The sequence below is a fragment of the Onychomys torridus genome, chromosome 8, assembly GCF_903995425.1.
Source record: "Onychomys torridus chromosome 8, mOncTor1.1, whole genome shotgun sequence".
NCBI classification, from domain to species: Eukaryota; Metazoa; Chordata; class Mammalia; order Rodentia; family Cricetidae; genus Onychomys; species Onychomys torridus.
The window spans coordinates 44,349,277-44,359,701 of record NC_050450.1 but is presented as its reverse complement, the minus strand read 5'-3'; positions in this window follow the sequence as shown (position 1 = coordinate 44,359,701).

The window sequence follows — 10,425 nt, the reverse complement described above, 5'->3', positions numbered from 1 at the left end:
GACATCTCCCAAATCTCCAGCCCTTGAATTGCTGAGAAAGGATCTCACTGAGCAGTTTAGGCTGGCCTGGGATTCTCAATCCTCCTGCCTCTGCCTGCTGAACCCTTGATCACAGGAGTGCAGCACCAAGCCCACTGCCAAGGAAATTTGCAAATCTTTCTCTCTGCCAGACTTACAAATGTCTAAAATAACTGAGAGCTTGTGTTAAGAACATTTGTGATTCTAGTTTTTGAGTGATGAGTTCACCCTTGAACAACTTAGTAAGAAATCTCAATATTCATAAGGGCATTGCTATATTCTCTTTAAACATTATATTTGTATTTATGTGTGTGTGCATCCCTGTTTGTTTGTATTGCACAGTGTGTGTGTGTGTGTGTGTGTGTGTGTGTGTGTGTGTGTGTGTGTGTGTGTAGCAGCCCATGGAGGCCAGCAGAGAGCATTAGATCCCCTTGGTACTGGAGTTACAGGTGGTTGGGAGTCACCATGTGGGTGCTTGGAATTGAACTCTGCTCTTCTGCAAGAGCAGATGCTATCTTTCCGTGAGCATCTCATAGAACCAGTATCTGTACATCTCATGATGACCCTAAGGGTATCCTAGGACTGACCCATCATGGTTCAATGGGTTAAGTATGGGAAAGAACTATCTCTGGAGCTTGGAGAATCAAGAGAAACCACATCAAGAAACTATTGTGAGGAGCTTTGCCTGGGGGAGCCCACTCACTCCTACCCCAGTATCTGTTCCAGGTAATGTGATGCAGCACTTCAACCCTAAGCCTGAGTCTTTAAGGGGTAGTAGCTTGATAGGAAATGAAACTGGAGAACTTAACATAATTCAAACACAGACACGAATATGTACAGAGAATAGAATCAAACCCGGGACCTCACGACAATCAAATGCTCCACCATGGACCCAGATTTCCCAGCCCCCAACAAAGTGCACATGTGTGTGGAGGGGGGAGAATTTTCCTTTTTATTTATTTTCTTATTAGCTATTTAGATTAGAATACAAAGTAAGGAATTTCATCAAACATCTCCACATGTGTGTTGTCTTAGCTTTTTTTTATTATTATTATTATGTGTTTTAATTTTATACATCAGCCATGGGTTCCCCTGTCCTCCCCCCTCCCGCCCCCACCCTCACCTTCCCCCCAGCCCCTCCCCTCCATTCCCATGTCCTCCAGGACCAAGACACCCCTGGGGATTCATTTAAACCTGGTGGATTCAGTACAGGCAGGTCCAGTCCCCTCCTTCCAGACTGAGCATGTGTCCCTGTGTAAGCCCAAGGTTCCAAACAGCCAGCTCATACACTAAGGACAGGTCCTGGTCCCACAGACTGGGGGCCTCCCAAACAGATCAAGCTATTCAATTGTCTCACTTATCCAGAGGGCCTGATCTAGCATCTGTTGTCTTAGCTTTAACTGTCAATTTGACTCAGCCTAGGGGCAAGTCACTAAACAGCATTCCCCTTTTGTTTCAGTTCCTGCCCCTGACTTCCCACCTTGAATTCCTGCCCTGGCTTCTCTTGATGATGGACTTTAATTGTAAACCAAATAAACCCTTTCCTTCCCAGATGCTTTTGGTCACGGATTTTATTACAGCAACAGAAACCCAACTAACACATGGATCTTTTAGTCTCCCTGGACCACATTGAATGAAGATGATTTGTAGTTTATTTGGTGCAGGGTGCTTGTGTTAGCAGGCACAGAGCCCAGAGTTTGTTACATAGCCCCAAATAAAGTACACACTTGTAACCCCAACACTCAGAAATTGGAGGCAGGGGAATGAGAAATACAAGCCCATTCTTAGTTATATAGTGAGTTCAAAGCCAGCCTGGTCTACATGAGACCCCCATAAAAAAAAAGTAAAAAATAAAAGTGAACCTACAGATGTCCAGCCAACTGACCACAAACAAGTTTTAAGATCATAATATGTTTATTTTATGATACCATGAGCTATCCTGAGCTACATGTGGCTATGGGGCTCTGACACAAAAGTGCCAACACAGTAAATAATGGACAATGCTCATTTTATTTGCTATTGCATCCCTAGGGCACTTGGTAAATGCTCAATAGTGTTCATCAAAGGAATACTTCAGAAATAATCCTGTATGTTCATTGTAAAGATCTAGAAAGGTAAATCCAGAACAAGTAAAATTTCACTTTGAAATCTCATATTCAGATACCCCAGGATTTTATAGTGGGAAAAAGATAGCTAGAGTTTTCTAGCACCTGTTTGGGGTCACATGTCTCTTTAGCATCACAGAGTACACAGACCTGTGTCATGTTAATGTGATTTTTCCCAAGTCTAGTCAGTTCCTTATTCCCAAAGGACCACATGTATTGAAAGACAGAGTAATAAAATGTAAGATGTCAGATACCTGTCAGAATAACTAAGATCAAAAACACAACTGACAGCTCAGATTGGACAGGATGTGGGGCAAGGGGAACACTCCTTCATTGTTGGTGGGAATACAAACTTGTACAGCAACTTTGGAAACCAATTTGGTGGTTTCTCAGAAAATTAAGAGCCAATCTACCTCAAGCCCCAACTATACCACTCCTGAGAGTATACCCAAAAGACATTCCACCATACTACAAGAACACTTGGTCAACTATGTTCAGAGTAGCTTTATGTGTGATAGCCAGAACCTGGAAACAACCTAGATGTCCCTCAACTGAAGAATGGACATTTAAAGAAAGGGATATGACTCAGCTGTTAAAAACAATGATGTCATGAAATTTGTTGGCAAATGGATAGAACTAGGAAAAATCATTCTGAGTGAGATAACCCATACCCAGAAAGACAAACATGGTATGTACTCACTCAAAAGTGGATATTAGCCATAAAGTAAAGGATATCCAGGCTACAATCCAGAGAAGCTAAGTAACAAGGAGGACTCAAGCAGGGAGGGAATACATGAGTCCCACTGTGAAGGAGAAATAAAATGGACATTGCCAAAGGATGGGAGGAGGGGGATAGACATAGGAATGGGGATGAGAACAGAAGGGATCAGGTTGGAGGAGGATGGAGGAAGAGAGTACTGGGAGAGACAACTGGAATCTGGAGGCTTCTCTACGATAAGCTAGAAACCTAGGCAATGGAAACTCGCAGAGATCTAGAGGGTGACCCTAGCTAAGACTCATACCAATGAGAGAGATACAGAGCCTGAACTGGTCATCTCCTGTAAATAAGCAAGACTTCCAGTGGAGGGACAAATACATCAACTCAGCCACAAATCCTTTGACCTACAATTTGCCCTGCCTACAAGATGTGCTGAGGTAAAGATGGCACAGAAATTGTGGGAGTGACCAACTAATGACTGGCCCAGCTGGAGACCCATACTCTGAGAGGCAACTCATCCCTGAGGGTCAGGACCCATAGGTGGGATACCCAGAGACCTAGGATAGAGTCAAATATGACTGATGGGGGAAAAGTCAATGAAATGATTCTTAATGATATTCTGCTGTACTCATACATTGGCTAGCCCAACTGTCATCAGAAAGGCTTCACCCAGCATCTGATGGAAACAGATACAAAGACCCACAGGCAAACATTAGGCAGAGCTCAGTAAATCCTGAGGAAGAGGGAGAGAAGGGATTGTTGGAGTCAGTGGGGTCAAGGACTGTTCATAGGGGTTCATAGACACTGAGCTGAAAACCAGGAAGTCTGAATGGGACCAACCTAGACTCTCTGCAAATATGTTAACGATTGTTTAACATGGTCTTCTTGTCAGACTTCTAACTGTGAGAACAGTTGTCTCTGACACTGTTGCCTTCTTTTGGGACCTGCTTCACCTACTGATTGCCTCATCCAGCCTTAATAGAAGAGTAGATGTCTCACTGCAACTTGATATGCCATGGTTGACTGATATCCATGGGAGGCCTGCCTTCATCTGAAGAGGAACAGAGGCGGAGGAGTGGATTGGAAAGAGGGGGACTTGGAGGACAGGAGGAAGGGGAAACTTTGGTTAAGATGTAAAAACTTAACTAAATAAATAAGTAAGAAAGAAAGAAGGAAGGAAGGAAGGAAGGAAGGAAGGAAGGAAGAAGGAAGGAAGGAAGGAAGGAAGGAAAGAAAGAAAGAAAGAAAGAAAGAAAGAAAGAAAGAAAGAAAGAAAGAAAGTCTTCAAAGGAGGATAGGGCATCCTTAGCATGTCCCTAACACTTGAAAATAGGATCACAGAAAACATTGTGCCCTGGCTTCCATTCCTGCCTTCTGGGTTGTGGCTAAAATTCTTTGATGATGCTGAGAATTTGTGCCTGGGTTTCTCACAGTGTGTGGTGATTCAGGGAAGCTAAGCAGGACTTCTTAGGCATGTAAATACAAAGACCTGGGATTTCCCTGTAATCTCACCTTTACCACTGCCTAATGTTTACTGAACAATTACAAGCATTACACCTGAAAGGAAGCCTCACCACTTAGACCTCATGTCTCATCCACCACAAGGAAGAAGCAAGTGATGGTAGCTCCTTCAGGAATGAAGAAAGGAATGCAGGGAAGGTGAGTATCATTTGCTCAGAAGTATCAGGTGGGTATGTGTGGTATTGTGTTCCCCAAAATATTGTGCACCCTAACAAACTTATCTGGGGTCAAAGAACAGAACAGCCACTAGATACAGAGGCTAGAAAATGGTGGCACTCATACCTTTAATCCTAGCATTCCAGAGGCAGAAATCCATCTGGATCTCTGAGTTCAAGGCCACACTGGAAACAGCCAGGCATGGTGATACACGCCTTTAATCCCAGGAAGTAAAGGCAGAAAGCAGAAAGGTATATAAGGTGTGAAAACCAGAACTAAGCTTGTTAAGCATGCAAGCTTTCAAGAAGCGGTTCAGCTGAGATTCATTTGGATAAGGACTCAGAGGCTTCCAGTCTAAGGAAATAGGATCAGCTGAGGAACTGGCGAGGTGAGGTAGCTGTAGCTTGTTCTGCTTCTCTGATCTTCCGGCATTCACCCCAATACCTGGCTTCAGGTTTGATTTTATTAGTAAGACCTATTAAGATTCCTGCTACAGGTATGCCTGACTTCACAGTCTGCTGCATAGCAGCTAATGAGAGGGTCTCAGTGCTACCGTGGAGTGGTGCCATCCTCTGACCCATGAGAGGGCCTCAGAATTTCCTTCACCAGAGACAGAGCTTGGGGCTTCTGCAACTGGCTATTTCTTTGTTTCCTCTCTCATCAACTCCATATGGTCTTCCCTATAGTGCATCTCCCTGGTGACTGCAGGTCACAGGCTCTCTCACAACGCCTCCAGGATGCCCGCCCCTGTCTGTCCCCCATGTGCTATTGTGAGAAACAGGGTGGGAAGTAAGTCAGGCAGACTTCCTTTAGCCAGCTGGTGTGTGGAAATCTGACCATCAGAGCCAAGATGAAGGTCCTGAGGATAGAGGCCAAACCTGCCACATTCCATTTACTTCCATTCAAAGGTCATTGCCTCAGCTCTAGGCAAATGTCTGGGGGCCACATGGGAGGATATTTACTCCACACCTACCCACAGCCATTCTGCCAAATCCCACAGCACAACTTCAGTTTCTTCCACAGCATTGACCGTAGGAATCACAGCCAAGTCTTTACCGGCATGGTTCTTATTAAATATCCGTCTCAGCTAATGTGTGGTATTGGCAGGCAAGGTACTGCCTCAGACCTCACAGGAACCTCTAAAGGAGGCACTGCTCAACACCCATTCTGCAGATGCTAAATCTAAGATTCAGAAAGCAAAATAGATTGTACAAAGCCATGCAGATGTAAATAAATGGGATTGGTTTTAGAATCCAATTAGCCTGGCTCCTTAATCTATATATTTCCACCATTGTGCTATAAAGACTAATGGAGATGACAGTGGGTGGGGATGAGAAGGTATGGATTAATAATAATGCTATTACTAAGAAAAACAATGGCTGAATAACACAATCATGGCCCTACCATCATACCCAGCACTTTACAGTACACCCTCATAATTCTTCATGGTCACATCAGTACCTTCACATCACCTTCATAACCTGTGTTCCTTGAAGTTAGCTTTCTCGGGGCTACAATGTGAGAAAAGGCACCTAAACTCTCTCCAGAAGCTACAATGAACATCTTACCTTAAATCTGGGGAAACTGAGGCTCAGGGAGGGACATTTCCAAGCCTGTGATTTCTAGAATAAACTCAGTCTAGCAGTCTAACTGCCAACTAACAGTAGATGGCAGCCATGAAGCTGGGATTCCCAATGACCAGGAAGGGCTGTCTCCTTGGTGTCAGTGAGAAAACCAAACCAGAACCTGTTTCATGGAGAAGAGGAGGATACTGGGAGGCAGAAGTGGCCTCGGGGCCAGATACTAAAAACCAATCCATTTGTTAGCTGCTCCTTGGCCAAAGGAATAAGACATCTAATTTGTCTTAGGCCTGAATTGTTCACTAGGCAGCTTATTACATGGCTGGGAAGTGTCACAGTCCATATGAAAGAGGTGATAAATCACACAGCAAAATATTATGCAGAATTCTGTGAGATTGAATGGATTGCCACCGGTCAAATTAATAAACAGTGTTCTGCTCTAAAGGTAGGTGTGTGTGTGTGTGTGTGTGTGTGTGTGTGTGTGTGTGTGTGTGTGTGTGTGTGTGTGTGTGTGTGTGTGTGTGTGCGCGCGCGCGCGCGCGCGCGCGCGCGCGCGTGCTGCATGTGTAAAGGAGCCTCAGAAAAGGGTGTTGGGTTCCCTGGGGCTGGAGTTACAGGCAGTTAGGAGCTGCCCAGCATAGGTGATAAGAACCAAACTCTTGTGATGCGCTCTCTTAACTGCCCAGTCAACTGTCCAAACCCTAAAAGTACTTTAATCATGGCCTCTAAGATTGGCTGTAAAGTTGTGACCGTCACAAGGTGAGTGTTTCCCTCTGCTTTTCCTGTAAGCCAAGACATTAGAGAGATCATTGCTATATCACTTCAGCTTAGGTTTTTTAAAATTATATTTGTGTTTTAATTTTAGATATCAGCCATGGGTTCCCCTGTCCTTTCCCCTACCACTCCTGCCTTCCCCGCAGCCCCTCCCCTCCATTCCCATTTCCTCCAGGGCCAAGACTCCCCTGGGGATTCAGCTCAACCTGGTAGATTCAGTACAGGCAGGTCCAGTCCCCTCCTCCCAGGCTGAGCAAAGTGTCCCTGTGTAAGCCCAAGGTTCCAAACAGCCAGCTCATGCACTAAGGACAGGTCCGGGTCCCACTGCCTGGGTGCCTCCCAAATAGTTCAAGCTATTCAATTGGCTCACTTATCCAGAGGGCCTGATCCAGTTGGGGTATGAAAACTTTATGTGAATATAAGGTAGGTATGGAAGCCTAGAATAAAAGAAAATGACCAACACTGTACACATACAGCCACAGAGAAACTAAAATACTCAACAGAGTCTAAGAACACTATCTGAGAAGGCAGCTCCTTTTAAGTAACTCACCCTACCAACAGGGAGACCGAAGAGCAAAGATGAGTATGATATTCATGGTAGTGCATGCCTATAGAATGAGACAGAAGGACCACTGGGACCTACAGAATGAGTCGGAGACCATTATGGACTACATTAATGTGTTCCCCAGATGTGCAGTTTGTTTTCTTCACTCTGCTGTCTTCTCCCTCAGGTTTTTCTCTGCTAAGTGGACCCACTGGCCCTCATGGGCATCACTTCCCAGGTCCTCAGAAGCCAAGGTCCTAGACTCCATAGTTCCTGACTGCTCTGTACTTCATAAAAGCATCCTCACAATTGACTTCTCCATCCTCCTCTCTCTGTATGCTCAGAAGCAGGTTCATAAACCTCCAAATTTCTGACATAATCTTAGGTGTGACTGTGCCTCCTGTTGCTCTGCCCCCACCTCTCCCTGCATTGCACCTTGTGGGACAGGTATTTTCTTAAGACAAGGTTTCATGTAGCCCAGGCTGTCCTCCAGCTTACTAGCGTTATGTAACTGAAGATGACCTTGAATTGCTAATGCTCCTGTAACCCAAGGGTTAGGATTACAGGAATGCACAAGATCTGGTTTATGAGGCACTGGAGATCTAACATCAAGCTTTCTTTGCATGTGCTAAACGAGCACTCTACACTCTAAGCTATACCTCTGAAAAATCTGAGAAAATTCTGAAGCATAGATGCCTGCCCCTGTTGAGCTCAGCACCTTCTCAGCATGAAAAACATTTGGATTCATGGAAAGTCTCACCCAGAAGGTTGGAAAGGGTTCTGCTGTATTTTAAATGAGCACAACAATGTACACTCAAGGGGGAGGCTGCAGCCAACACTCTGAAAAAAAATCCTTTTCTCTTAAAAAAAATAATAAATTTATTTGTTTAAATCAATAAACAAATATATTTATGCTGTCTAAAGATGTTACTATCTGTATATCCTTCCAGGCAAATTCAAGACACCAAGGCTATAAATCTAGGAGTTGGCAGACTGTGAGACTCTGAAGATTCTCTTTATGCAAAGAATTCTCAGAGGGACAAACTCAGTCCAATTCCCAGACTCTCTTTTCCTCGGGTGTGAGGAAAGGAGAAAAGGAGGAAGCATTACAGATCGTCAGTGACTCCCAAGGTAAATTCACAGAGAATTAGACATTCCTCTCAGGCAGACGGTGCCCAGGAGCTGAGTGTGAGTCATACAAAGAGTGACATTTTGAAGTAGATCATTTGATGATACCAGAAGGAAGGGTCAGGAAAGAGATCACTGGTTGGGTGGAGGTGAAAGATCTGTTAGTACCTAAGCAATGTGAGGAGGCACAATGGTCCTGAGCAGTCTGGTTTGGAGGATACAGTGATGAAGCTAGACCTCACAGGTGTCTGGCGGGCTACCTACCTTGCTGCAGAGTACTAGAACTGGATCCTGTCTTGTCTACAGAGTCATCAGCATCTCTTTCCAGATATGTTAGCTGCTCGTCCACTCTCCAGCTTTTTCTCTTTCACTGACTGTGTATCATTATAGCCCAGGCTGGTCTCAAATTCACTATGTAGCCAGAATGACCTTGAAGTTCTGATCCTCTTCCTCCACTTCTGGAGTGCTGGGATTAGAGGCAGGCATTGTCATGCCTGGTTTTATGCACTTCTGGGGATCAAATCGAGGGCATCATGCATGCTACACAAGCACTCTACCAACTGAGCTACATCTACATCCAGTACTTCTTGTGCCAGAGAGCTGATACTCCCCTCCATGCTCCTTTTAACCTGGAGTAGACAGCAGACAGTGACTGTCACTGTTTGTGGTTCAGGATGGAGTGGGTCATAAAGGAGGAGACCTATGACCATTGTCAAGAATTGGCTGATAAGTCCTTATGGAAACTCAAGTGTTCTGCTGTGCCGCAAGAGTGACATGGGTTCTGCCACCTCTGTTCGCTTTTCTGAAATAGAACTGCTGTTCTGTGGGTCATTGTCATAGATACACTTTTCCCCTGGGTCCCTGAACTCAGCTACATGCTTTTTCAATGTCTCTGTTCAATCACTCTAGTAACTTGGAGACAGAAGCAGTTTTATTCCTTATGTGTGTTTAAAAAATATTTATACATATATAAAATTGTCAGAGAATAAATTCAGTTAATAAAAAAAAATTGGTTGGGCCATCTCTTCAGCCCTTCTGTCAATGTTTTTATATGGTCACATATTTCCTATCTCTCTGTGGTATGTACCCAGAGAAAGAGTGCCAGTAAAAGTATTCTAGGAAATAGTGGTCACAAAACCTCCCCAAGATGATGAAAACATGAGCATATTAAAAATAGTCCAACAATGTTAAAGTCAAAGAATTCTACATCTAGATGCCTCGGACTTTACTTTCTCCCTCCCTCCATATACAGTGTCAGGGTTACAAGCCCATGTGGCCATGCAAAGCTTTTTACATGGATCCAGGTCCTCATGGTTGCAGAGAAAGTATGCACACCCATTGATCCCTTTTCCCAGCTCCAAGAATGAATTTTGCTGCCTTAAGGTTATGTATAGCTACACAACTCCATTTTATTCATGACCAAATGATACCTTCACTGTACTGATGAAAATTGTGATTAGAAAAGTTGAACATTTTCCTGGGAAGAATAGTTCTGTGGTGTGTGGGACTCATAAAGGAATCTCAGAAACTGCTTCTACTTGCTTTTAGGCATGTATAGTCATGAACAGCTAAAGCAAGCCATAAGAGAGAAAATACATTTGAAATGTGAGATGGAAAGGCTCAAGGAACCGTCTTCCAATGCAGGCACCCTATTCCCAAAAGAAAGCTTGTTTCTTTCTTGTGGCCTCAGAACTGAGAAGGAAAACTCTCCTGACGTTTACTGGTGGGACATTACAGTATTGAACAGTATGTGGTCATCTGTAATGAGAAGTTGATTGTTTTATTATTTGAAAGTTGTGGGTATATCAGTCAGATGAAGCCCACACGCTGCAGTACATAGGGGTACATCTACAAACCAAGAGATCATCATCACTGCCACAT